This window comes from Chroicocephalus ridibundus, chromosome 11, assembly GCF_963924245.1.
Source record: "Chroicocephalus ridibundus chromosome 11, bChrRid1.1, whole genome shotgun sequence".
NCBI classification, from domain to species: domain Eukaryota; kingdom Metazoa; phylum Chordata; class Aves; order Charadriiformes; family Laridae; genus Chroicocephalus; species Chroicocephalus ridibundus.
In genome coordinates, this window is record NC_086294.1 from 21,451,378 (window position 1) to 21,479,230 (window position 27,853).

Below are 27,853 nucleotides of genomic sequence, written 5' to 3' on the forward strand. Positions count from 1 at the left end.
GGTCATCAGGTTCATCTGCCTGTCGTCACTAGTAACCACATCACTACATCAATTAGGAGATGTTTGATTGGCCTATCACAGCTAATGGGCTCCTCAGCCTGGCAGAGGAATAACAGGATCCGAAGACTAGAAGCCACAACTAAGCAACACCAGGGTGGAAACAAAGGGTGACCATTTAACGGCGCTTGGGTCCGTGCAGGGAAGAGCTGTTCACAGCATCCCATGTCACCGGCAAATTTTCAGTTTAGTCTGAATGTTTTGCCAAGACAATTTTATCCAGCGGCTTTCTGCCCCAAACGCATGAGTCTCTGGGAATCTCTGGACCGCTGCTACATGGTTTGTGAGAGGTAACAAAGAAAAGCCATTTCTACCAGCTATGTAATAATACACTTACTGGGAAGTGGGTGGTTTTTTGGTTTTGGTTTTCTTTTTAAGGAATTGCACCTTCCATGGGAGGCGTCCAAAGGAATCCACAAGCTGAAAGAAAAGGGTTTAAAAAAATAAATAAATCACTGCTCTGAGCGAAACAAGAATTAACTCAAAGTAATCCTCTGGCTGCAGATATCTGGTTTAAATCCCACCCTAAGAGCTACACCCACTACCAGGTTTACAAAAGCAAGCAGTTAAATGGAATTTATTATTTGTTTTCAAGGTATGGCATCAAATAAAACTGAAAAACAGCATATCCGTATGCCCTAGGCTTTTCCCCTCCATGCTTTTGAAGATGCTCTCCTAGAGATTAGACTGACATCTAAGATAATTAGCATATCTTCAGGCTGGAGATTTAATTAATAACAAAAAAATAATAAGTCTCTCATGTTTACTAAGAAACCTGGGCAACTTTTGTTGTAATATTTTCTCCTAATTAAGTGCATATACACAGCGCCAAGGTCACAGTGGTGCTAATACCCATTTTCTGTTCACTATCAATTCCAGAAAACAAGTTGAGGAGAGTTAAAAAAAATTTCAGGCCAAATAAGATGTTTTGCTTCATACTCGAGCTTTTCTATACTCCGCCTTCCACATAAAATCAAAACATCTCACTTTTAAATTATCCAAGTCACTACAACAATAACTGCAAGTCACTGCAACACCCCAGCCACGTTCAAAACAAACACTTGCATTGCGTGGGGTTACATTTGAGGCCCCTGTGGGATGCTTAGACTACGTGCTTTAGTGGAATTTCCCAGGATTCACAAGGGATCCTGAATTTGAGGTGAGAATGCAACGGAGGGGATTTTGAATCACTAAGTGACAGGACATGAATTCACCTTACCACTGAGCAACAGGACAAACGGTTAAGTTTTGCTCAGGAATGCTAGACGTCCCTGTAGCTTCTTGCTGGATATTTGTAGGACCTTTCAAAAAGCAACAGCTTTGAAAAGGTGCAAAAATCCCACAAGAAAAAAAAAGTATAAGCATTTACACACGATTACAGTACTGTTCAAGGGAATAATTTATTTGGTCTGCCCCTGTTTAGTGGATGTTTGAAGACCCTTTTCAGATGATCATCCCAATTAGTCTATCTTAATGGGATCACAAGGTGTGAGCAGAGGATCCATGCTGAGGATTTGAGCTCCATTAGACTTGTTGCACGTACGCAGCTGGGCAGCTTTGTGCACGTGAGTTAGAGCTGGTCATGGGCACATCACTCAGGTCTGCACATTGTGAAGGGTAGCCACGGACCCCAAAATGCCAAGTCTTATAGCAAGAACGGCCAAACTGGAGGTCTTCTGGGACCAGAGAGATAGCAGTGACACATTCTGGAACACCATGGAGCACTCACGCAGACCAGCAGCTCCAAAAAACTGCCTGAGGAGGGAGGTATATCCTTTCACACTAAGGATATCCCTCTGAAAACAGTGGATTCTGCCAATAGGATGAAAAAGGTCAGTGCAATGGAAACAAGACAACTGAGGACCAGAACATCAATTGCCTGCTGGATGCCAACAGGGTGGTCTCACATCTGGACTGTCCCTTACTCTGAGCGGGGGAAGAACTCATGGTGTGGTCCACATGGCCACCACCAACGCAGGATGGAGAGAACAATCTTGAAGGCAAGATTCAGCAAGTAGCTACCAGGCTAAAGGCCAGGACCAACTCAGTAACACGCTCAGAAGTGCTTCCCCCAGTGCCCTATAATGAAATCCAGAGTCACTGCAAGGTTCAGACTCTAGTACCTTGAAGACAGGCTTGAGTAGGTAGATCCTATACAGTAAATATCCAAAAGCTTAATCCAAATGAAAACAGGTCAAGGCTACTGGCACAGAAAGGTCTTAAACCAAATATTGGGGGAAAGACAACAGTTTGACAAGACATGTGGTTTGGGAAAACGCGGTCTCCAGTGGAGAAGTCGTGAAAAAATTGTATCCTTGAATAAAAGGATAGGAGAGAAGCAAAAACCCATCAGGGAGGAAACAGCAGACTGCAGCGCCAGCAGACATCCCTCTTGGGCCTGCAGAGAGAGAGAACAGAACAAGACACCACGTACGCATGTGGATCCAAGCACCCAGGGTCTAAAAAGCAAGGTGAGAGAACAGCAGTGCCCTGGTTTCAGATGGGGCTATTAACATAACCAGCGCCTCAGAAACCTGGTGGAGGGAAGATAAGCAGCAGAACACGGTAATGAGTGGGTATGGATTATACAGGAATGAGCGCAGGCTGTGCAGGTGGAGGAGCTGAGCGTCAAAGAGCTGGGCACTAAGACAAACATCAAGGAGAACTTATCAAAGAGCGCAACCAAGTTAACTGTATCAACAAGCGCCACGGTGTCCCTAGGATTGCGGTCCCGTGCCCAGACTTACTCCATCATCTGCCCATCCAGAACAGGGCAACAACTGCAAAACCTTAAGGGAGATGCGTGAGGCTGTGATGGAGATGAGAGGACACAAGCACAAACAACGGCAGATGTCCGTCTCCCTGTACAAATGGGATAACTGACGGGGGGAATATGTCTGCATTTAAGATGGGAAGCTACTGCTCCTCCCAGCAGCAATTTCTGGCCCCTGCAGCAGAGAGCTGCTTCTTCAGCACATCCTGAGCAGCACCCAGGAACTAGGGGGGTTGATTTCAAGCATATTGCCGGTGGCTCTTTGCACCTCAAATCTGACAAACTTGAAGGTAGCCTTGCAAACCTGCTACTGCAAGCTTAACTAGAAGCGGGAGCTGCCTAAAAACACAGACACTCATTCAAAGAAAATTAAAAAGGAAAAGCCAGTACAGAAAAACACACCCAGGAGGCGGGAAGATCATTTGAAGAAGTCGTTCGAGTAAACATGCATCTCTTAAGGGGAAAAAAATTTAGAATAAAAGCTAGCACGCTTAAAGTGGGACAACTAACAGCAAAATGAGGCTAAGTAGAAGCACTGTCCAAATAATGAAAATGTAAAAACAAAGTCTAAAACGTAAAATCCGCAACCGTGCCAAAACATACCAAATATTCTGAGCAGAATTTTTCAAGTCACAGGCACTAATTGAAAAAAAAAAAAAAAAACAAACCACACTGAAGAGTCCGCGATCACAGGGCTAAGGGAGCCCCCAAGGAAGGTAACCCCATAGTAGATTAACTCTTATTCACAATAAACTGGTAAATCCTGGTAACGGAGCCACAGTCAGGGACTAAACCCCCCCAACCCAGCACTGAAGGGGCTCAAACACGCGATCACCCAGCCCAAGCTCCGTACTGCGCTGCTGGGAGCAGGGAGGAAGGCTCATATAACAGGGTAAGGAAGTACACGGAGAGAAGTGATAGACTGGGGAAGACTCATCACGGGTTTTGGGGAGGCAAATCCTGCCCCACCAGTCCGTTAGAGTCCCCTCAGGCGTGGGAAGCAATGGCGCTGCGTGACACAATGAACTTCTGTTTCTAATGAACCGATTTCAAGATCCCTCCTCCTCTAAAGGCTTCTGAAGACTGTAAGGTACCATAACATAAAGCAGCAGCTTCTTTGAGTTAAAAATGGTTAAAAATGAAAACGGTAATAAGAGGTCAGCTCTCCCAGTGGAGGTGAGACCCGACAGGAATCTCTGCAGCTCAGCTTTTTGTAAATGACGCTGAAAAGTCAATTAGCAAAGGGACAAACGGGATGATTCAGGAGAGTTCAAAGCTTCAAGTCAACTGAGAGAAAAGCAAAAGCTGCTCCTGACAGTGGCTGGACAAGAAAGTGGCTGCCAAATTTCAGTAATGAGAAACTTAGGGGAAAAAGCTAGCTATGGTACACCTGCATATTACAGCGCTGCATTAGCCATCACCGTCAGCGGGTGTAGTATGGAGACACCGTGGGTAAGGTCACAAATAAGTGTCACTCCATTGCTGAGCAGCCATCAGAGCTGTTTAGCACCTGATAGGAAGCGTTAGGGAAGAGAGAGGATAAAACAAATGATTTCTATCGTGCTGCTGTACGACTGCTGGCTCTGCTCAGCTGCAGCATTCTGCACAGTTGTGGCACTATGGCCTTCCTCATCATCATCACAACAGGGATGGAGGGAGCTAGACAGGGCAGAGAGCCCCTCTCCTGGCCACAGAAAAGAGCAGAAATAGGAAGGGCTTTTGTCTAAACTCGCAGCAACTCCTGTCACAGAGAACAGGCTACAGAGGGGGCTACGGTTACAACGGAGTCCACAAATCAGGAGTGGCCCAGAGAAAACGAACAGTAGACGTTGTTCAGGATTACTCATAGCACTAGAATTGAGGGATACTAAATAAATTATCATATAGTAGGCTTAAACAAACAAAAGGAAGTGGTGGTTTTTTTCTCCCCTCCCCATACAATCTAATTGCGTTGTGGAACTCATCGCCCCAGGATGTTGTGGATGTCAAACACATCAAGGGAGTCAAAAGTCAATTAAACAAATTCACAGACTGGTCCATCAGTGGCTATTAAACATGATGATGGAGATGCAGCCTGTGGCTGGCAAGTCCCTAAGCCACATGAAGCTTTATCACAGGACGAATTACCCTGTGCTTGCCCTGTTTATTCCCCTTGGCACCCACAGCCGACCTCGGTCGGATCCAGGACCCAGGTAGAGGAGTTATCCCGAGCTGGCGCAGGCTCTCAGGGTCGGTGTGGACTTTCTCAGGTCTCAGAACATGGCAGTCCTGGTCTAGGGATCTGGACTGCCTCTTTGTCCCTGTCCCGAAGTGACACCAAACCTTCTGAAAACAGGACAAATTGCCAACATCTTGGGCTAAAATTTTGGGCTTTAAACCTCAGGAGATTCCTAGGACATGAAATCCAAAATCACACCCAGATGTCAGTCCTTTGTTTGGATGTCATGATTTATATTCTGAGTGACACTTCCTCTTCTGTCTCCCTAACAATGACAAAACAAAGAGCTATAAACAAATCCTGGCTCCAGATCTTCTTTGGCCCTCATTAGCAACCAGCTTGGCTAATGCTGTTTCATCAGCCCTTTGTTTCAGGGTGGCAAGCCAACATCAGCAAGTCGAGGACACTTTGATGGGCTCCCCCCCTCTTGGGATGTGACAAATTCCCAGGACACTCCTGCCCAACGCTCACTACAATAACAAGCATGGGGCTGAATTACTGCCCTCGACAATGTTTGGTACGTGGAAAAACTTGTGTTTGCTAATTACCTTGATTGCTCCATAAAAATCCACCTCGGGCAGCCGCGTGCAATCCCGGTGAGCCGCAGCCCTGCCCCTCGGCATCCCGTGGCAGCAACCCAGGTGGAGACGATGTCTCCTCTCTTTGAAGAGCCTCCCCAGCACTGGAGGTGTCCCACCCACTCGCCAGATCTATTCCTAGACATATCAGTTTCTATTTATTTTCCCACTGACTGTTACACCGGTGCAAAGAGACAACGTTGAGACTCAGTCAGACCAGACACGTAAGTAGGCTACAAAACAAAGATTCTGCTCTTCCTTTGAAGCCTACTATCCATTATTTTTGATAAGAGGTGCAGCAGATTTATTTCCCTGGTTTGAGTACTCCTAAGCCTCTTTACTAAGCCTGGCAGCGAGAACCTCAAAGCAGATGCCAAACCCTGAAATCTTTTTATGTGCGGTAGAAATAATCCCTTTGCCTGGTGCCTGGGAGAGCTGAACCCTGACATTCACACGAGCCACTGACGGACCGGCCCTCGGGAGCCGAAGCAGAGCCAGCAGCAAGGTCTCTTTTCCCCGCAGAGCACCTTCTCTCTGCGGCCAGCCAACAACCGCACGCTTTGCTTTTATCTGAGCTCCAGCCTTGCGCCAGCCTTGGAAAGAGGTACACAGATCTGACCCCAAAGCCCATCAGATCTCCCCGTGCCAGGTCTCCCCAGCGAGATTTGGGCACTTTCCTCCCTGCAAGGGATCCTTTAGTCTTCCTCCTCCCGCAATTTCACTTCTACCATGAGTAGCTTTAGGAACTGAAGCGTGAACCCAAAGAAACCCTTATAAAAGGGCAACACAGCTCCCAAAGCCACCCATGCTTCCTGATCAACATGGGCCAAGCTAACCAGGTCCTTCTGGCTGGCTGCCTTGAACTGAGGAAGTCAAACTTCATGACTCACAACACCGTAGCCAAATATCCCCAGTCCCAGGGTAACTGCAGACATTTTGAACCAGAACAAGCTGCCAGGACAGAGGGCAGCTAATCATAAAAGGAATAAATCAAGGGGAAATATTTGGCACTTCACTTTTGGCAGGGAGGGGCTGATCAGCTTTTACTGTGGAGGAATAAGGAGGAGTGAGAGAGGGAAGATCCACTTTCACTCCCAGGATGCCCAAGGACTTTCACATCCCTGCGCAGAGAACAGCTGCTGTAAGTCTTTACATCTCATAATGATAGATTCCTTGTTTAAAAATAAATCAGTGCAGCCTGGGATGCATGCCAACACATTTCCCCCAGTTTTCCCACGTCCTACATTTTAAAGGCAGCTGATGAGCTCCATCCTTGCTTATTCCTCATCCTTCCTTTAATAACTCCCCTTGTTCCTGTCAAAACCAGTGCATTGCCCTCCTCACCCCGAAATTTCCCCAGAACTGCAGCCCCTGCTTTGGCTGCTCTGGTTCATTTTGCATCATATTGCGCTACTGCTTCAACGGCAGCAGCAACCTTTGAAGTTCCTTTTGGTAACTTCTCCCACCGACAGCACCATTGAACCCTTTGTGCACCAGGTCTAAAGAACCACCTCCACTGAGTTTCTCCATCTCCGAAAATACAGGCAAATTAATAGTTCAGGGGCAGTTGGAACCAACACTGTTATTCTTCACGTATTGATCTTGACCTTCAGGTTGATATTGTTCCCTAAAACTTACAAAAAGGGACCCAAGGTTTGCAAAGAAGGCGCTCAAACACACCATGTTCTGCACCATGCAGGCTATCAAACCTGGGATCTCATTACACCCTCTGCCTCCCACTCCGGGTTGTGTTCCCTTGTTACTTCTTGTTTCAAATTAGACTGAAAGCCCGTCACGCCAGCGGCGGTGGCTCCCTGTGCCACCACTGCAGCAAACCAGATTAATAAGCAAGACTAAAAACAGCTCTCAAAAGCATCAAAAAACAAAGAGGAAACCAAAGAGATGTGGGAAAGTCCATGCCTCTGCCCTGAATGAAGAACAGCTCTCAGGATGCTTGAATAACTTCAGGACATCGGTGAACTTGACTTCTCTATCACGAGTCTCATTCTTCACTTCTAGCCTCAGCACTTCACAAATTAAGTGAACCCAAGTGAAAAGATGCTTTGCACGGTCTGAGATTTTTTATGTTGTGTTTCATCAGCGTAGCTTAAAGATTTAACTAGTCCGTTCAAACTGGGTCATTTGTGTTGTAGACAACAGGGCACACTCAGCAAGCCGGGGATATAAGGATTTTAGTGTCAAGAAAATAAGCAACCTGTTCTTTGTCAGCGGGCTGCTGTGTCCTAGCCCAGGATCTCACACCCTCCAAAGCACAGGTTTGCCACTGCCTTAACTCCCCAACTTCTGTTTCGGGACTTAGATTTGGAATTGAGCAAATTCCCCCCCCCAGTAACAGCTGGCTGGGGAGGTGCTATCTGATCAGCTCTCCACCCAGCTGCTCCCAGAGCCCCAGGTGCTGCCCTTCCAGTAGTGCATACAAAGACCTGCTATTTGTGTAACTGGCCATCACCTCCTAGGGGCTTTATGCTAACTGAGTCCTTTTTCCAGTAGCCTGAAGAAGCCGACCTGGGAGTAGCGTCTGCTGTTTATCAGCTGGGCTACGGAGAAAGGAGAGATTTGCCACTGGCCACCAAATGAGTCAGTGGTTAGGGTAAGACCCTCTTCACCTTCCCCGGAGCTGAGCCCAGGATCCGGTAACATGAACAGGGTTTACGTCCCCCACCACGTCCCCAGACTCACACTCATCTGCTGCTGAGGTCCATGATGACAGCACTGATGTGCGGGAGGTGAGGGAGAGCTCGCGTTGCACAGCTGTTTCACCCTGCTACTGGAGAGACAGTTTCATCCCTCTTCACTGGACACGATTTCTGTAACGAGAAGCTTTCAGTGACAGAAATTCCCAGCCCAAGAAGTATAATTCTAATAGTTCAGGTGCACAACAGCAGATCAGATGCCACTGCTCCCCAAGAGGCCTTAACTCCTTTCTCCCCCTGCCCACCCTCCCTTCGAGCATCATCTCTGCAGGTTCACCTCTCACAGGACTAGCACGTGAACACTGGATCGTGCTTCTACAGGGCCTTCTGACACCAAAACCAAAGCCCAAATAGTGGTTCTGATTATTTTCTCTAATAAGGCACAGTGGGGCTGCCCTAATGGCACTGCCAGTTTCAGAGCAGCGTACCCTTGGACGGCATTGCTGGCACTGGCACCATGGCCCGCCAGAGAAGGCGGCGCTCTGGCTTACAAAGGGAACATGCAGTGCCCTCACCAGGGAGCACACTTACTCACAGAAGACAACAGCGCCGGAAAGCAGAGCTGTCATTCCATGGGAAATCCCCAGTTTCAAACAAGATTAGTTTTGCGCTTTTAATCACCCTGCGCCCCAGTGGTGCTCAGGACAAGAGGAGTCACAAGCAAAGCTTTAACCTCCCCCCTCTTACCCTTTGCTTGCGGCCGTAGTTACAAAGTCCCACAAATGAGACCACCGTATTTGCATGCCATTTAACTTGGCACCGCAGTTTTCCTGCTGGGAGGAAGGGTTCCTCTGGCTGGGTGGGGTAGGACTGTCCGGGAAAAAACCACTTTTCTACGGAGAAGGAGGAGGAAGTTAGTTACATCCTGCCTCATCCCAGAGCTTTGGAGTGACGGCACTTAACGGCGACAGCAAACAAGTTCTCAGCAGCACTGCTGTGATGCGGTTTAAGCAAAAAAACCCAAAATCTTTTTTGAGCGTGGAACTACGCAGGCCCCAGGCAGTAATGGGTACATGGTGAATAATAAACTCATCTGAAGCAACAAGCGTGAGTCAACCCAGATGAAGAGTTCCTCATAGTTCCCCCCTCCCCCCCGCCTTTGGCTGTTCCTTGGAAAACCCATATGCGTTATGAGGGTGTCCATAAAACAAACATTTGGCTGCCTTCTTGAAGAAGCCACGAAGAGCCCAAAACCGGCTGTGTGGGCTGAGTCCTCGGCAGGGTACAGTAACCAAAGCAAAAAGAAACCTCCTCAGGGGCTGTTATAGCATTTGGGATGGAGGAAGTGGAGCAGAAATCTTTGTAGAAAAGCTATTTACATCTGTTTGACCCTTGTAAAACAGGTCCCCAGGCTCTTCCCCACTTGGAGGCATTTGGATGACAGGCTGCTGCAGCAGCAGCAGTTTGATCCTTCCCAGGGGAAAGGAGTGGTGCAGAGCAACCACAGGTAACCACCAAGCAGCGTATACAACCTGTGCCAAGGAACGGGTGCGGGCAGAGCGGTGCCACCTGCTTTGGAAGGCAGGAAGGGGACGACAGCAGGCTCCCTGCGAGGACCAGACTGCTGTCTGCAGTGACACCTCTTGGCTCACAGTCCCACCTCTTGGCTCACAGTCCCACATTTGCAGGAGAAGCCAATGAAAGTGAAAGACACCTGCACCCTCCTCCAGACTCCACCTTGCCACCCCAGCCTTCCCCGACAGGCTGCTCCTCCCTAGGAGGCTGCGTATCTTCTCCCACTCAAATCCCTTGATCTGCTTGCCAAAGCCCAGCCTGCTCCCGGAGGGTCCGGCTGCCCAGATACTGCCAATTACTGCAGGGCTGCAGCTCGCCTCTGGGCTACCACGGGGCCAGGTGGCTCTAGGTCTGGTCTTCCCTTGCTTTGTCCCAAACACCTATTGGGGGTCCACGAGTTCACCCATCCCAGCACCACCTGTCCATGAAGTACAGAGAAAGGGGATCCCACTTACTAAGATCAAGAGTCCAAGACAAACACTTCTGCCGTGGCTGAAACTCGTGTGGATCCACACAAGTGACGAACGCATCCAGCAGCCAGGCACAGCTCTGAGCAGCTCCTTCTGCTGGTTTGAAGCCAGGCTCACACAGCTCACTGCCCCAGCCTTCCTTACCCAGAGGCCAGCACCATCTCCTGTTCTCCCTGCATCACAAAAGGGACAAAAACCCAAAGGACTATGGAGGTGGTCTGCTCGCTAGGGACCACAAACAGTGGAGAAATGGGATGACAGAGGCCAGACTTGCATGGTCCTACATCCAGCAGTCCCCCAGCAACTTTGTGCCATGAGAGGCAGACAAGAGGGTCCACGAGAGGCAGCAAACAAATGCTGACCCACCTCCACACGCTCTGTCCTTCAGAAGGAAAGTTTCAAGTCTGGTCCCACTCAGGACAGCACTGGGTGTGACAGCCAGCTCTGCTGCTGGCTTCTGTCACTGCTCCTCATCCTGCAGCACAAAGTCTTGCCCTCTCCACTCCGTCAGGAGGAAAGAAAATGGGTTTTGACCTCTCTTCTTCCACTGTGGATGCTCTGCAGTACATGGACAAGGCAGCACAATGCATGGCATGCAGAGAGTTTGTCCTAAGGGCTGGCACACAGACCTCAGGAACGCTCTGCCCCAAACCCAGAACATCGGCCACCCCACGCAGCTCCCCTTTCCCTGGGGACGGGACATCCCATTGTGTCTGGGACTCCTCACCAGGCTCACCCCCCAGCAGGTGCCCAGTGCCACGAGCAGCCAAGCAAACATTGCCTCCTCCTCCTTCAGCCTGTTGAGCAACCGCCAGTGGGTGGACACACACCCCGGCTAAACACAGCTCCAGCACCACCGCCCCCACCCGCCGTGGCTTATACCCAGGTCGCCAAACACATTCCTGCTTTGGGTGCACTAGTTCTCACGCTCCTCCCCGGGAGGGAGCCCGCGTTGCTCAACCCCGCTCCAGCTCCGATTTCCCCAACGCTGAACCCGGAACCAGATTTCACTCCCCATAAAACGTGCCGGCCCTCCTTGCCCGCACGAGCTCAGTCCCAAGGATGAGGAGGGTGCGATGCTACCGCCATTACAGCCAGCGCTGGCCACTCGGACTGCAGCGTGACAGCCTGTCCCAGGACTAAATGGGGAGGGAAAGGTCTCGGTGTCGCAATTGTCATTCTCTCTAATCCCTGTGTTTGAGTGCCTCAGAGCACAGGTCAACCCGTGAGGCGCCTGACATCTGAAGGACAGGGGGTTTAAGGCTCACAATGCCTCCTCAGCACAGCCTTTACCTCCACATGACACATCTAGCTTTTGCAATCCGGGTTAGCACTCATCTGTCCTATTTCAACTTCAAAGCACTTCGCAAACATTAACCAATTAATCCTCTCACCACCCTCAGAGGGAGGCGAGCATCTTTATTTTTATCCATTTCCCCATCAGTGAGAAGGAGAGAGTTAAGTGCCTCTCCCAAGGCCACCCCAAGCTGACTCCCAGCTGACTGCATTGGACTCCCAGCCCCAGGCAGGGGCCATCAGGGGAACCACATGCAGAGTACACCTCAGAGAGCAGAAATGCTGCAGAAACAGTCACGGCTGCCTAAGTAGAGTCGTCACCAAGCACCTTTGTTCTCCGTGCCCCAAGTGACTTGGCTTCTTGAGCACTTTCTGTTCACCATCAGTCAACAACCTGGAAGGAAAATGATCTGAGAAAAGCGAGACAGAGCAGACCACCGACACGCAGCCACCAGGACCAGCTGGACACCCAGGGGCACACGCACTATAAGTGTTTTTGTAACAGGCCCATAAAAAGTCCTACATCTTGGGGGGGAAAAAAAAAAGCAGAGGCCAGTGAGGATGGTACCAGAATATGGGGACAAAGTTTGACACGACTGAAGCTAGACAGACAGCTGACACCCGACACGAGCTACTGGCAGTGCTTAGCTTTTGCTAAAAGCTGGGGCAGAACGTCCCAGCTCATTCTGCACTTGAAATGACACTTATTTCCTCCAGCTCAGGCAGAGCTTGGTTTAGGGAACCCCACAACCCTCTGAAGCAGGGAGCTGGAAGGGGAGCCGGCCTTCAACTGGGAGAGTGGAGGAAGTCAGCATGTGTCACACCAGCATGGTGGCAGCTCACTCAGGGTGGGACACGCGTCACCAGGAGCGATGCTCCCCCTCAGATATCCTTCACATCAGTCAGGACTTGCTCAAACATCGCCAGCACGCAGCACGGCACCCACCTTCACCAGGTCCATCCTATACCTCCAAGCTGTAACCAGCCAAAAAAGTGTTTTGTCACCTGAAAAGACTATTTCTTTGTTGAAGCCACGGGCTGCACTCCTCCCTCAGCCAGCGGGCAGAGCTCCCATGCCAGGGCACCCCGGTGTGCTCAGGAGGAGGGAAGGAAACACCCTGGTCCCTCAACAGCCCCGAGAGAGAGGGGGCTGTGGAGAGGGAGAGTGGGGTGGCCCACACTCACAAGGAGGGGTTACCCACCAGACCCCACCGTCAGTGATGGCTGCATTTATTATAATTTTTCACGGATGAAACTACTCGCTCAGGAGCGGGGACTGCGTGAGCCGCAGGAGCGCTCCCGCTCTTCCCGTGACGGACCAGGCAGGGCTGGGAGGTTGCTCCCCATTCCCTTTCACTCCAAGCAGCAATTGCTGTCCCCAGGGTTCCTCAGAGCACGCAGGTGAAAGTCTCCCTGCTTTTGTAACACCACTGACCCGGAGTGGGACTCCTGCTCCTCCGCCGCCGCGCCGGTGGCAGGGAGAACCCACAATTGCAGGGTTTACGAGGAAGAGCCGCTTCATTTTTCTCATCATTTCCAATGGCTGTGGCTCAGCGCTAACTGCTGACAATTATTCATTACCATTCATCCTGAGGTCCCAAATTGCTCACTAAACCCTGTGAAGATGTCGGGATCCCAAAGCCTTTTGGATGGAGAAGGGCAGCCTTTAAACAACGCTCTGCAACAGCAGATCAATACGGGGAAAGAGCTGAAATCAGTCCAACGTCTCGCCGAAGCGGCAGGAGAATTTCAGGCAGATGAAATGCAATTCTCTAACTGCAGTTATTAGAGGCAGCGGGGGTAGAAGCCTTACTTCTATTACAGATACAATCCCATCCCAAGGGAAGGCTTTTCTTCGCATCAAGAATCACTCTGAATACCTGTTTAAAACAGGGCGTACAACGCGCCTTAAATTTCCTGCTGAGCGCAGACCTTAAGTCACAGCAGCACCTTAAAAATGCCAGATTTGCCCCCCTACGCAGGGGGTGTCGCACCTGCACCTACGACGTGGTTGCAAACGCCGGGAGGGGAGGCAGAGCCGGGGCTCCCCGGGTCCCGCTCCCGCAGGAGCACCCCAAGGTGCAGGGACAGCATGGGGCCGGCTCGCAGCAGACAGTGCCACCTGCTGACACCCAGTCCCCGGCCCATCCCTCCCCGCTGGGGCACCCAGGCACCCTCCCAGCCCATCCACACAACTGTTCGGCACCTCACATGCCCGCCAGACCCCAAAAGCAGCAGGAATTCTGCAGAATATTCTTGGCGGCTCACGGGGCCGTTCCCCCTTTCCACGCGGTTGTGTGGGACAGACACGGAGCTGCTGGAGGACAGACTGTCTGGCCACAACCATCCGTGTAGCATGGGATTTGGCACCACATGCCAAGACTGTTCTTCAGGGAGAGGAGGAGAAGACAAGCACCCACACTGGGATATAAGCAAGGAACAGCTTCTGGGTGCGCTTTGTTCCTCCTCCACAACTGAAAACCCTTTTCTTAGAGGATGGCAATGCTCAAGAGAGATATCTATTCCCTTCCTGAACCTCTCACCACTTTTTTGGGCATGGAGAGGAGCCCAAGCTGCTTAGAAACACCTTGGGAATGAGGAGGGAGATGACCCCACCATATTCATGCACCATGATTAGAGGTGCATTTAGATACTGCAAATGCACTGCATGCCTAGGGGCCCAAAATGCCTTTGGTGATGGTTGTGGGGTTTAGCTTAACCATGTAGCAATGCAACTTCCCCACAAAACCCCTGTGAGCTCCTCCAGGCAGCATTTGCTCAAAGTAGAATCAAAACACGGAGCAAAGGCACCAAGGTCAGCAGGACTCTGGGAAGGCTCTTGATGTGCACTACAAAACGTTTGTTGGTAGATGGGTGAATTCTTTATCATCTTCCCAAGCTTATAAACATTTAACTTGCTCTTCTTTTAATTAAAAATTGTTGGAAGACGGAATACTCCTGCTCTAGAAATCCACTACCCAAGCCATTTTCAAGCCCAAATTTGCTTTTCCGTTAACTGGCCAACAATGTCCTTAGGTCACATCTTCATTCCTCAACCAACAGCTCATCAACGTTTAGCTTCTTTGGAAAGTGAAAGAGAGGCCAAAGGATTCACTACGTCAGATAGTTAAACCAGTTTACAAAACGCAGTTTATGTTAAATTTCTCCAGAAATAAGAGCGTTGTTACATTCTTTGTGCGTTAATAACTACCATTATTACTGATTATTTACCCTGCAGCAGTCACTACAAGCCCTACTGCCATTGTGCAGGTACTAGATAATACGCACATGTTAAAAGGCAATATTCTTTTCTGTAGAAACTGTAAAGAGAGAAAAGACAAAAGACAAAAGAGCATCGTTCTCACGTGGAAGCAAAACCAGAAATTAATTGACTAGCCTAAGTTATGCAATTAATGGCAATACTGAGCTGTGCACACTAATTTGTGTATAAAACGTGCTTATTAAATATATTAAAGGCCATGGGACACTGCTATCAGTCTGTATAAACAGCACCAGCCTGTACTCCTCCATTCTCATTTATAAAGCCTGCCCCCAAATCTTCCTTCCTCCTGCCCTGCCTTCCCCTTACAGACTCTCTACTCTAATTTTAGAACTAATTAAATTAAACCTCTGACTCACTTCAGATCTCTGATTTAGGCTTACACGATCTTTGCTACAAGACCTTTCCGTGCTGTTATTTGGCAGCGCTCCCCCAAACACACCCAGCTCTGCCTCTTCCACGGCCTGGCGATGATCAGCAGCGCACAGGGACATGCACAGGGCAAGAGCTAGAAACTAAGGATCTCTCCCCCCACCAAAAAAAAAAATAATCAACCACAACTTTATACATCTGGGGTTGCTTTACACGTAGCACAGCAGCTTTGTGCTACCCCAAATCCACGGGAGGGATGCCCAAGGATTTAGTTAACATGCAGGTCTCACTCCAGAGAGCAGGAAGACAGCATACAGACTTTTCCATGGCCACCCAACCATCTAACGTCCAGCCTGAGGTTGCAGCCAGGGTCTGGATGTGGCCCAGAAGGAACAAAACCTCCCAACACCACAGGGATTTCATATAGCCCATTTGCAAAAAGGCAACAGAGCTCATTGCCCACAAAGCCCCGTCTCAAAATCCTTTTCGAGCAGAAAAGCTACCAATACAAAAAGGAATAAAGTGACCTGTTTCTAAAGAGCCCGCTCTGCCTCCCTTGCTGTGGGAGTGATTGGCGAGCGCAGGCACTGGCACGGGTGCCAGCGCAGCGGGGCTGCTCAGAAACCTGGCACGCACCAAAATCCCGCCTGCCCATCAGCAACGGCAGACGCAGACACAGCTCCGATGGGACAGCGCGTTCCTGCCCCTGAGCCACCGGTGAGCGGTCCACCGCGGAGGGGAAACACCTATTCAAAAATCACTTTTGGTGCCCTGCACCCCAAAAATACCTGGTTTCAAAACAAAAAAACCCTATCATGGATCACACACCAGCTTTCAAATAAAGCCCTACAGAAGGGGCGCCATCCCTGAGAGCGTACTTGGTGCCCTGCTACCCCAAATAGCGTCATTACCTGGAATTCACCTTAACCGAAGAACTCAACGTTCAGCCCGCAGATCCCTCAGAGCCCAATTGCAGCAGGAGCCGCTTCTTCCCAGCACGGCACCCACAATCCCACTGCCGCCCACCCAAACCCACCAGCCTCCCCCAGAACAGACCCCCAGCTCTGGGGGGGCATATTTATAATATCAGCAGGAGTCACGTGCCTTGGGTCAGCTGAGCCTGGGTCCCAGCCTTTTTCTTTTCAATTTCCCTCCTTCAGTCAGAGTGCTAAGTGGCACAGGAGAACCAAATTCAATTAACGGGATTAATAGCAATTAAGCCCCTCTTGGAGCCAGGGTTGTGCTCTTTAGGCCGGGAAAGAAACTACCCGTCACTGCAGCAAGATAAGCAGCAGGTGATGCTAGAAGCTTTTTATTTCCAAGGAGAAAAATCATCATCCTCCTCCCCCTCTCTCTCTCTCTCCCTGATCAGAATTTGACCCAGATGGAGCCAATTCCCTTCCAGCCTGCTCCTGCCTCAGCCCCGCTCTCTGCACACGGGAGAGCTCAGCTTCCTCGGAACGCCGCTTAGGGAGTCCGAATAAGCCATCTTGAAGCAGCTCTCTTTTCCTATGCCTGTGTAAAAAAAAACAAAAACAAAAAACTCTGCCTCAGAGCGTGTGTGGGAAAGGGCAGCGCACTTGGATGTGAAGCTGAATTTCCTTTTTGATTGCCGTGGCTGTGGGATTTGCCCATGAGAGCCTGACCCCGGTGTGCAGAGAGGACTGGTCCCGGCTACCGGCGCTCTGGGATGTTCCCCCTCCGGTCCCCAGCCCTTCCCACCCCGGGATCCATCCTTGCAGGCAGGAAGGGAATGTCACTCCCGCAATTTTTCCTTCGGTCTCACTCCGTGATCACAGCGCCTCACAGTAGTTATTTTAGCTACAGAGCAGCTTTCTGGCTTCCTGTGTTGTCCTTTAGTGTTCTTCCTAATTGAGGGCTTTTAACATTAACAGCGTTCAGCAGCTGTTCTTCTTCCGGCGGGAGGGAAGGCACCAAATCTTTTATTTAAACTTCTTCTGTAAGGAATGGAAACGTGACCTGCACCCTGAGCAGATGCCCCTCAAGTGACAAACCTTCCCTGCTCTGCCAGGGACTCCTTTTAGCCACCAGTCCCATGAACTGTTGAACTCACAAGTCCATAGATCGTCCCCAAGAAAGAACTAGGGATCTGAATATTTCCTCCCGGGCCAGGTTTGGTTTGGTTTGGTTTGGTGGGAGCTGGAGGCTCCCAGGTCCAGTGCTGGACCATCAGCGTCCTCTCCCTGCTGTGCCACTTGTGGGTGAGATACTGGACGAGACTGGGTGGGTTCAGCAGGGGCTCCTGCCCGTGGAGTGGCAGAGCATCTCTGCAGCCAAGGAGAGCAGCAGCAGCCGGGAGCTGCGGGGTCTCACCTCGGCGGGTCTCACCTCGGCGGGTCTCGCTGCGCTGCACCGAGAGGAGCACGCTGTGCACAGCAGCCACCAGGCAAAATGGGAACTGGGATGGGAGGGTAGCTACTGGGACACACTGAGGTTGGTGCCTGCAATTCCTCACCAGCCAGGGCGGGATCTGCACAGCTAAAAGCTGCCTGAGTCCTCAGAAGAGGGCTAGGATTTACTTTTGTCGAGGCCTTGAATGTTTTGAAGTCCAGAGAGAGGCAAGAACCAGCATGCTCCACCAGCGCCCCCGGGAAATTGCAACAGTCACCAGTCAAAAGCATTCAAAGATCACAAACCAGACCCAGATGATCATGAATCACGGCTCAGAAACCGCAAACGGTTCTTAAGCCTCTTCAAAATAATGGCATTTACCAACAGGCTCCTTTGGGGTGGTTCACATTTTCCAGCCGTCTTCTGAACCCGAGAGGGAGAGAATGGGCTAAAGCAAAAGCAGAGCTCCCCTTCGGTCCCGCCGCCCGGGAACTGGGGTGATAACAGGGGGATGCTGTGACACTCGGCACAAGCTGACAGGCGCTGGTGGTGCTGGGGGGGTGTGGGAGCCCCTGGTGCCAGGGAGGGTGGGCAAGGGGCGACCCCTGGGTGCGCTGAGCCCTGGCAGGCTCGTGACACCACCCTGGGGTGCTGTGAGGTGTCAGTGCTGGCTGTGAAGGAGAACGGGGGATCTCTAACCTGGTCCCCAGCTCCCTCCAAGGCTCGTCTGACCGGGGGCGCAGGTGAGGCCAGCCCCACACTCGCGGCTGGGAGGCCGGGGGACGTCAGAGCAATTTTGTTTGAAAATGCTTCCCTCGCTTTTCGTCAAGGAACACGCACAGGTGAGGTTAAGTGCACTAACACGGTAAAACGCTGCGTCCTCCTTGGGTCCAAGTGCATGGGCAATCCTGAGGCTTCAGGCAGAGCGAGACCTACATCCAATAAAGTACACGCAGTAAAGCTCTTAGGTGACATCAATGTTTTAATCCCTGATTTAAATATTAATATAATGGAAGAGCATAAAAGCAGTATCCCTGAAAGCACAGGGTCATTAGTCCAGCACTCTGTCCTCGCAAAGGACCCAGAGACCTCCTCCAAGTTTTTTACCTCTCCACATCCACTGTCGACCTCCTGAGTCTCCCAATACTAGTTCTAGTTTATAATAATACGGCATCATAAATGCAAAGCTGGGCATCATGATAATTATTTATGACTTACACTTCTGACCGACACCGAATGTTTCTGTCGAGGCTTTAATTATCATTTATGCATCTTTGTTCCACGTCCATAAAAATCCCAGGGTTCTGTATGGCTGAAAGCTGAATTTATAGGGACCTGGAAATGGCAGAGCCTGGGTCCGGTGAGAAAAGCTGCTCCTAACCACCAAAACGCCAGATCCAGTGAAAGGACGTGAGTGCCAACAGGGCACAGAACGCACAAATGAGGCAACAGGTGACAGTCCCAGCAGGTGGAACTGTAGTAGAAGGGACCTGTGTCAGCTGCGTCTGTGCCTGATCCGTGCCTGCACCTCGATGGAGGTGACCAGGGAGAGGCCTCTGGATCTGAAGCCCCAACCGGGCAAGAGGCTGACACCCTGAGAGGGGCAGCACAGATATTCAGGCTCAGGGACCCGGTGTGCCCTCCATCCCTCATGCACTCTGCAGGATCCCTGCACCTCGGGCTCCCCAGCCCCTCGCCAGTAGTGACTGGTCACCCTCCATGTAATGGGGGATGATAGAATCACAGAATCATAGGGTGGGAAGGGACCTCTGGAGATCATCTGTCCAACCCCCTGCCAGAGCAGGGTCACCCACAGCAGGTGGCACAGGAACGTGTCCAGGCGGGGTTGGGATGTCTCCAGAGACGGAGACTCCCCCACCTCTCTGGGCAGCCTGTGCCAGGGCTCTGCCACCCTCACAGCAAAGAAGTTCCTCCTCACGTTGAGATGGAACTTCCTATGCTCAAGTTTGTGCCCGTTACCTCTTGTCCTGTCGCTGGGCACCACTGAAAAGAGCCTGGCCCCATCCTCCTGACGCCCACCCTTTCAGTATTTATAAGCGTGATAAGGTCCCCCCTCAGCCGTCTTTTTTCCAGACCGAAGAGACCCAAGTCCCTCAGCCTTTCTTCATGAGAGAGGTGTTCCAGTCCCCCCATCATCTCAGTAGCCCTTTGCTGTCCCCTCTCCAGCAGTTCCCTGTCCCTCTTCACCCGTGGAGCCCAGCACTGGACCCAGTGCTCCAGGTGCAGCCTCACCAAGGCAGAGCAGAGGGGGAGGATGACCTCCCTCCACCTGCTGGCCACGCTCTTCTTGATGCCCCCCAGGATGCCATTGGCCTTCTCGGCTACGAGGGCACATTGCTGGCTCATGGTCACCCTGTTGTCCCCCAGGACTCCCAGGTCTCTTTCCACCGAGCTGCTCTCCAGCAGGTCACCCCCAACCTGTCCTGGTGCAGGGGTTATTCCTCCCCAGGTGCAGCAGTGGGGTGCTCCCCAGGTGCATCCCTAAGGTGATGCTTAGGGAGAGTGTGACCTCTGGCCACCAGGCAGCAGCCTGAGCAGAGGAACAGCAGAGCACAGAGCTCAGGGATGTCTCGGCTAAACAGGTAGATGCAGGACAGCGTGATCAGCATCATCGGCTGCCTCCAGCACGCCTGGCACCGTCTGCTCCTGGCAAGCATCTCAGCACGGCAGGAGAGCTGCCCCAAGTCCAGGCACTGCGGGGCTGCCTTGGGCTTGGAAGCAGGCTGGATTTCTTCTTCCAAAAAACACAGAGGGAAAAATTCGGGAGGCAACATCTCTGAGTATTTCCTACAGAAACCACAGCACAACATGGGAACCTCAGCTGTTTTTTATAACAGGAAAACCAAGTTTCTTGCTAAGTGGGACTTGAAACTATGAGCCAGCAGCTTCCAGAAGCTCAGAAAATGGGGAGGAATGAAGGAAAGAGGATCTTGGCAGGGATGAATAAGGATAAGAAGGAAAAGCACACTGCAGGCAGGAGCCATGGGCTTTGACAGCCACTTCCTCATGTAGATGTGAAAAAAAAACCCAAGTTAAAAGCTGCTTGGGGAAAGGAGGTTCAGCAGTGGATTATTTCATCTCCATTACCAGAGCAAAAGGACTGCTCCTCATATCCCTCATGGGCTGAAGACGGTGCTTTCACTGCAAAGCACCTCACTTTCACAACCAGGCTGAAAACATGCAAGGCATCAAAAATAATGTCACATTTATTAGGGAAGCAATTCAAAGCTCACCGAGGGACATGGGGAGCTGACTACACGCAGAAATCAAAGGGAAACCCTTGATCGAAAGGAAACGTTTAGCCACTGTGTTCAAAGGCTCCCTAAATCAAAGACAAAATCCTTCTTTAATCAAGACCATTGACCAGAGCTGAAAGCACAGGGAGCCGCCAACAATGCCCACAGCAGACCCTTTCATGGCAGGGCTGCCAATGTCAATGCTTTCATACCCCAGCATCTTCTCATAGCTTTGTCCTGGGAGCAGCTCCTGGCACTCAAAACAAAGCACTTTTCTGAAGGGACAATAAACATCAGCCATCAGCGAAGGTCCAAAGCATCACAGTGTCCCTACTTCAGTTGCCTTAAATTTCCAGCCTCTGTCTTCGAGCTTGAGCAGTCATTAGGAAAAGGAGCGAGAGTTAATTGGGCCTTACCTAATCTCAGCCCAGCCCAAGGGTCAATAGCAGTTAGCTAAAGTTTATCAATCAGCAGTGTTTAACCATCATTTATCAGCTTTGGGGAGATTTGAGTCAGACGGGTGTACGGCATGCTGACGCACAGGTTGGGTCAGGGAGTATTGTTTTTCCGCACCGGGAGCAGATACGAACAATTAACACAATGATAAATGCACATTTGTTGTGGCTAAAGCAACCGGTGGTAGCACTAGATGCTGGCAGGGTAAGAGCTCACCAAGAACAATGTTCGAATTTATGAATGAACTTCTGAACTAACAAGGGCCTCATGGCGCCTCGTGGCAGCACGGCTTCGAGGAAAAGCCGTCTCTAGAAACAGGCCCAGTGTTTCCAACCTCTGCTGAGCTTTTCTCTCCCGTTTTCGGTACGTTCAGGATCAGACTCCTGCAACAGAAACACTACCATCAGCTTTAGCCCACATCCACTCCTTTTTTTTCTTTTTCCTCCCAAAATCTCATTTCTATCAGTCTGCGACAAAGTGCACTTCCCATTTTAAAATCTCTCCATAGCTAACATGAAGAAATGTTGTCAGACATGAAAGCCTCGTTTCATAGCTTGCATTACTTTTCCCTTCCTTTCTGCATCTTTCTATATTTTTTAATAGGCAGTTTTTTTCCCGTGGAGCTAAGCAGGCTGGGAGCTCTCTGCTGGAAAAGCTTCATCTCCTTTAATTGTCCAAAACAGTACAGTGAGATGGACCTAAGAGTTTCACATATTTCATTGAAATCAGAAGAACACCACAGTGTTTTTCTGAGTCCTGGGCCAGGGAGCGAGCCGTGTATCAATAGCCGTCAGCACTGCCAACGGAACTCACAGAAGTAGCTAGAAATGCCAAATATTTCTGAGGTTGTGATGAAAGTCATTTGCAATTATTTTGGTCGTTGTTTATCAACTGGCTTACAAAGCGATGGAAAGTATTGTAAAAACTTGACAAAATGTTTTAAAGAAATTAAGAAAAAATGTGAAAATATTCTGCATTTCAGACCGCCACTAAAAAAAAGCTCCTGGTCTTGGGGACATCGGGTTAGTTAAGGACCACAGAGGGGACAGCCTGTTGCTTGACTGCTGGTTTTTGAAAGCTTCTTCAGAAAATATCAGCCCATTCAGCCGTGTTATGAACCTCTGCAAGGATGGGGATGCCACAGACTTTTTTGGTCCAGGAACAGTGTTTGGCCACCCTCATGGTGAATGGTTTTTTTCCTACTATCCAGTTGGGATGACCTTTCCTGCAATCTGCCTACGTTGCCCATCTTTTTGCCGTGCAGCTCCGTGAGGGCTCTGGCTCTGTCTTCTCCTGGTGACCTGCCCAATTCTTCGCCAGCTTTGCAGCATCTCTGCAGCCAGGCCAATGCACCCAGAGTTCGTTTGGACTTCATCCAACTTTTCTAAAGAGTCAGTTTTCAAATATAATCGCTTCAAACTCACCTGGGGAAACGGGGACCGAAAGCCAACAATCACTGCCGGCAGAGAGGCTCCTTTAATCCAAACAGGACAGGGCAATAGAGATCCGGGATCCGTACCAAGAGTGGTTAATACCAGAGCTCTTTGCTGAGTTACCCCACGCACGCTTCAGAGCAAGGTCCAGCCCTGGACAAGGGACGTGTGGCCCTTGGGAGCAGGGACTGAGCTGGCCTGAGCTATGCAGAAGGTCAGATTAGACCAGATCATCCTCCAGGAGTCTGTGACCCCGAAAGGAAGGTGCATACCATATCCTACCGCATCCTTCCCATCCTCTTCGGCTGTGCTGAAGAGGGAGCGGGCAGGGGGTGCTGCTTCTAGTTTGGAGAAAGAGGGAGTGCCTCGCTGGAGGAGGGTGTTTGCCCAATTATCGGCCACAGCGCTTAGTCGCTCTGCCCTGGATCCCTCTGGCAGCCGCAGGGGCAGTCGGACGTGGAGGTCGGAGGCAGAGAGGATTTAATAAAGAAGCAGTTTTATGAAGGAATTCTTTGCTTTTGACATTTTCTGTAGGAGTGGGAAAAACAATGCTTTTTCTCCAATAATGCCACGGAAAGCAAGAAGAGCAGGGCTTAATGTTTCAGCTCTTGGGCAACCGGCCGCACATGCTCCTACTGCCTCCGCATGCCACGGAGATCCCTCACGGGAGCCGAGGAGAGGGACACAAGCGATCGGGGAGAAAGCCTTGCCAGGAGGCAGCACCCCCTGCACCGTTCCTGAACCAGGACCACTCCTTGGGGGGACAATCTCTGGGGCCAGTGGCAGCAGCTGTCCCATCTGCAAGGGACAGAGCCCCAGGGCCATCGCTGTGACCAGAGTTGACCAGAGGTATTCCCACCGTCCACGTGCCATCACCCAGTAAGCCATAGCAGATGAGGGGAAGGTTCCTGTGGGCTGGTCCCGTGGGGTTTGGTGTCTCTGCGGTGGTGGGACAGCACAGGCAAACGGGACAGGAGCTGGGCTGGGAACTTACCACCACGCCAGGGAGCTGCGCAACTGCACCCCAGCCAATTTCAGCCAGTAACCCTTGCGAGCGCATTGCCTCTCCCCAGCACGTTCACCCTGCTCAGGAAGCGTTTGATCGGCGTTCAGACACGGCCTCTTCTGAACGACCCAACAAGCCGTGATTTATGTGATGCCTTTGTCTTCAGACACAGTTGTCAGCAATACCCATCCTCAGGCGGAGCCGCCGATGCCTGCAGATTTCCAAAGGTCACTATCATGGACACACTGCCCTTGCTGAAAGATAACACACGGAAGCTTTACTAAAAGTAGAAATGATCACTTGTTAATTTTCTTCTGTAGCTGTGTTCAGCCCCTTCCCCAAAAACCAGAGGCCCCAGGGGCAATTTTTCCATAAGAGAAGAGAAAAGAAATTGATATAGTGTCCTGGGCTCCAAAGAGCCTCCTACAGCCAGAGAAAATACGTGATGTTTTCACAGCAGCTACTCACAGGATCCCTTTTCCTAAACTGTCAGAGTGTTCAATATCTTCCGTACACCCAGAGCAACAAAATAGCTTTCTCTGCATTAATGGGAAAGAATCCAAAACAAAAATCACTATGGACCAAATTACGGTTGGGGGTTTTTTCTGCAGGAAAAACCCGTGTTTGAGCAGTATCCCCTGGATACAAGAGCAGCTGATCCCTGCACACCGGCTGCCTCTCACCTTGCTGATGCAAAACGGCTTGGTCTGTCTCCAAAGCCTGAATGGATCCAGCTGCACCATCCCCCTTCCTCCCAGCGACTTGCAGATCTCCCCGTGGGCTCCTGCATGCACAGGTGGCCTCCTCCCCTCCCTGGACGCACTGCTGCATGGGGCTTGTTCTCCTGCACTGGCTGCACCAACAGCTTTCAAACCAGATCCTGGATACCACAGGCAAGCTCCTGGGTACACCTGCAAGCTCCAGGCCTACGAAACCCAGCAGGTAACAGAGCTTTAGGGATTTTTAGCCTTTAAATCCAACACAAGCAGCTTTTTGGACGCAAGAGAGCTTTGAGCAGCTTGGGAACTGTCTTTTGTGACATCCCTGGGCTTCCCATTTACCTCAGCCTTTCTCCAGCCTCCACTCATCCACCCACCGCAGGGCAGCAGCAAACCCCCTACCTGCCTTGTTGACCACCCTGAGCACTGAGGATCCTCCCGCAGGTCCCCAAAAGATGCCTTCCCTTCACGTATCCCAAGGAAGGTCCTCACAACCTCCACCAAGGGACTGAGGCTCAGGAATGCCACCAGCACAGGGCCATGCATGAGCTTGTGCCAAGTGTCACGACATCTCCCTCTTATCGCCCAAATTCCCGGGCACCAGGACTCCAAAAGGAGCTCTGTGCCTTTAGCCCATTCTCTCTTGCCTTCAGAAGGCTGGAAAATGTGAACCACCCCAAACGAGCCTGTTGGTAAATGCCAGTATTTTGAAGAGGCTTAAGAACCATTTGTCCAGAACCATCTGGGCCTGGTTTGTGATCTTTGGATGCTTTTGTGGTGACTCTGTTGCAATTTCCCCAGGGCACTGATGGCTTTTCTCCGTACATCAAGTCTTGACAAAAAGGAAATTCCAGCCCTGGTACAACAAGTGCTCCACCAGCCTGTTGTGGATGGGCCATAGCAGGGAAGTAGGTAGGTTCCCAAGTTTTTCATTCCCCTGCAATACAGCTTTTTATCCCCTTGCAACACTTTACTATTCAAAAAAAATGCAACTTGAAAGTGCTCAGATTTGGCCAAAAGGTGATGCAGATGTTCATCCTGCAGAAGGAGAATCACCTCTTCATGCTGATCCACCTAGAGGCAGACCTGCTGCTTCAGCTCACCTCCTTACCCCCAGCGCCTTCCTTGCGTGGCGTCGATTTCTCCTCCGAGTGCCTTCCAGAAGCTGGGAGAAGACACCATCAGCTGTTGCAGAGGTCTTTTGCCCCATACCCTGTGTGGTGGCCATCACCCAACAAGGCAACCAAGGGAAAGCCCTCCCACACCAGCACCAGCTTTGGGGCCTGCCTCTCCTCTCCATTGCTCTGCGATGGGCGCCGTGCTCACACAGCATGGCTGGCAGAGCCGCCTGACTCATTTTTCTCTACTCCTCCAGCTGATGTGTTTGGAGGAACACGCTGCTCTGACAGGGTGACACATCCTGAGAAAGCCCACACTGCTGAAGACATCTCCCTGCTCCTTCTACCAGGAGCACACAGCGCAATAGCAGTTCGCAGCTCTTTTTCATTCCTCCCCAGTCAAATAAGCCCCAAGCATTTCTGTTTGATTTTCCTGAAGGATATAGAATAGATGTCAATCAGGGGAGAGGAGCCCTGAAATCCCACATTTTTTGAAGGCATCTCATAAATGCAGAGATGTCAGTAGAGACGCTAGGAAAGGAAGGGCGATTGCTAATGGAGAAACTGCATTAAAAACCTAGAGTGACTGCTGTTCGGCTGCAGCAGCGCTAGCAGCCTACGTTGGATTCTTCTTTTGGCAGGGGCAACTGCCCTTGAATCGCTTGGTCCGGCTCAATCCATTGTGGAATAATTAAGTTCAGGCCATTGAATTGCATAATCTGGAGTTTCTTCAACCTGCTTCAGTAGTAAAGTACTCAATCGCATACAGCTCTGAGAGGGGTTATGAACATGAAATAAGGTCAGTGCAAATCTATCGGAGCCTAAGCAATGAGCGGATGAAGAGAGAAGGGTCCAGGAGGCAGGGGGAGCTCAGCAGCATGTATCTGCTTTGTTGCCTCTGCCTTGGGGAGGAAGGAAAGGAGAAAACCGTGGCATTACACACATTTGGAATGTCCCAGGAGCCAGCACCGTTCCCATCTGCAGAGCAGCTCTCACAAACATTGAGGATTTACCCATCAAGCTCAAGTTTGGAAATGTGCCTGGATGTTTCTAAGAAATCCGAGGAAAGACGTTTCTGTTTCTGGACAATCAAAACTATCACATTTCCTGGCTACAGCGAGGATCTCTAAACCGAGAAATGTGCAAATGTGTTTTACCAGGAGTGGGCGCATCCCAAACAAGGGTAATCAGAGAAACTCTTTTCGGCACTGCTCTATTTACATACGTTAGAGATTGAAGAGGAAAATCTTTCCCCCTGTTGCCCTGACGTATAACCGTCAATGCCCTTGCCGAGTCCTCTTCCAGCTTTGGGAAGTGAGACCAAAGCATCTATTGGCACCCATTGGCTTTACTCATGCTGCAAACCTGGCAGGTGTGTTGGAGGAGCAACAGGGGACAGCGTTGGATCGAGATGAACCTCTTTCAGCCATAAAAAAATGATCATCCCTCTCTCCCTTGCTCCTCAGAGGGTGATAACACCACACCACAGGCACACCAAAGGACCGCTGCTTGCTCAGAGTGTTCCGTCGAGCACCCAGCCCAGCTATTGACAGCCGCTGAGTGGGTCATACCCAAAGCCAGCTTTACTCTCCGAGCTAATAAAACAACAGATGCCATTAAGAGCAGTTCTTTTCGCCTGACGTTGCAGGTCGCCCCAGGGAGAGGGAAGCCCAGAGCCACGAGGGATGTTTCTGGCAGGGGAAAGCGTCCTCCAGAGCCACGTTCAGACTGGGGTCTCCCTTGGACAGTAGAGCAGCTGCCGATTGAGCTGAGATTTCTCTCACAAACAGCTCCTTGAATTGCTCTTGGCATTGACTTTTTCCTGTTCAGCTAATTAAAAATCTGTCTTTGAATCATAAGCCCCCATTAGTAATAATTTGCTTTGCACTTCTCCAGTGATTTATGGCTGAGATATCAAAGTGCTTTAGAAACATTAATTAATCCTTCTAATACCCAAGGGACTGATCCACTCTCTGCAATGCACCATTGGAGGAGTAAATGTAGGAAATCCCCAGGGTTTACTCCAAACTGTGGGAAGGGAGCAGCATCTGACCCACGGAGTTCGTTTCGGCTGCCTGCCTGCAATCAGGGAGATGTGCAGTCAAAATAACAGCACTGAATGTGCAGCCACAAGCGAGCCCAAGGCAAACCCAAGCTCTCTTCTCTCCAGCAGCGGTTCTTGCTGCTGTCCCTATCTGTCCGGGGCAGGGAAGGGGAGCAGCGACAGCCTAGCTCTGCT

General features: G+C 50.7%; 1 protein-coding gene across 2 annotated transcripts in view; it reads right to left on the reverse strand.

Moving 5' to 3' along the window:
* Window positions 1-27,853, reverse strand: part of LOC134521844 (serine protease inhibitor Kazal-type 5-like) — a 99,617-nt gene that overhangs the window by 23,077 nt on the left and 48,687 nt on the right. The window contains exons 1-3 of one of the 2 annotated variants that reach the window (XM_063348862.1): window positions 16,185-16,260; window positions 8,327-8,454; window positions 395-477 (exon numbers count right to left, since the gene is read on the reverse strand). The exons of the other annotated variant lie outside the window; for it this stretch is intronic. The gene's annotated coding sequence lies outside the window, so the exon portion shown is untranslated. Of the gene's footprint in view, window positions 1-394; window positions 478-8,326; window positions 8,455-16,184; window positions 16,261-27,853 lie in introns of those variants that run through there. 2 annotated transcript variants of the gene reach the window in all.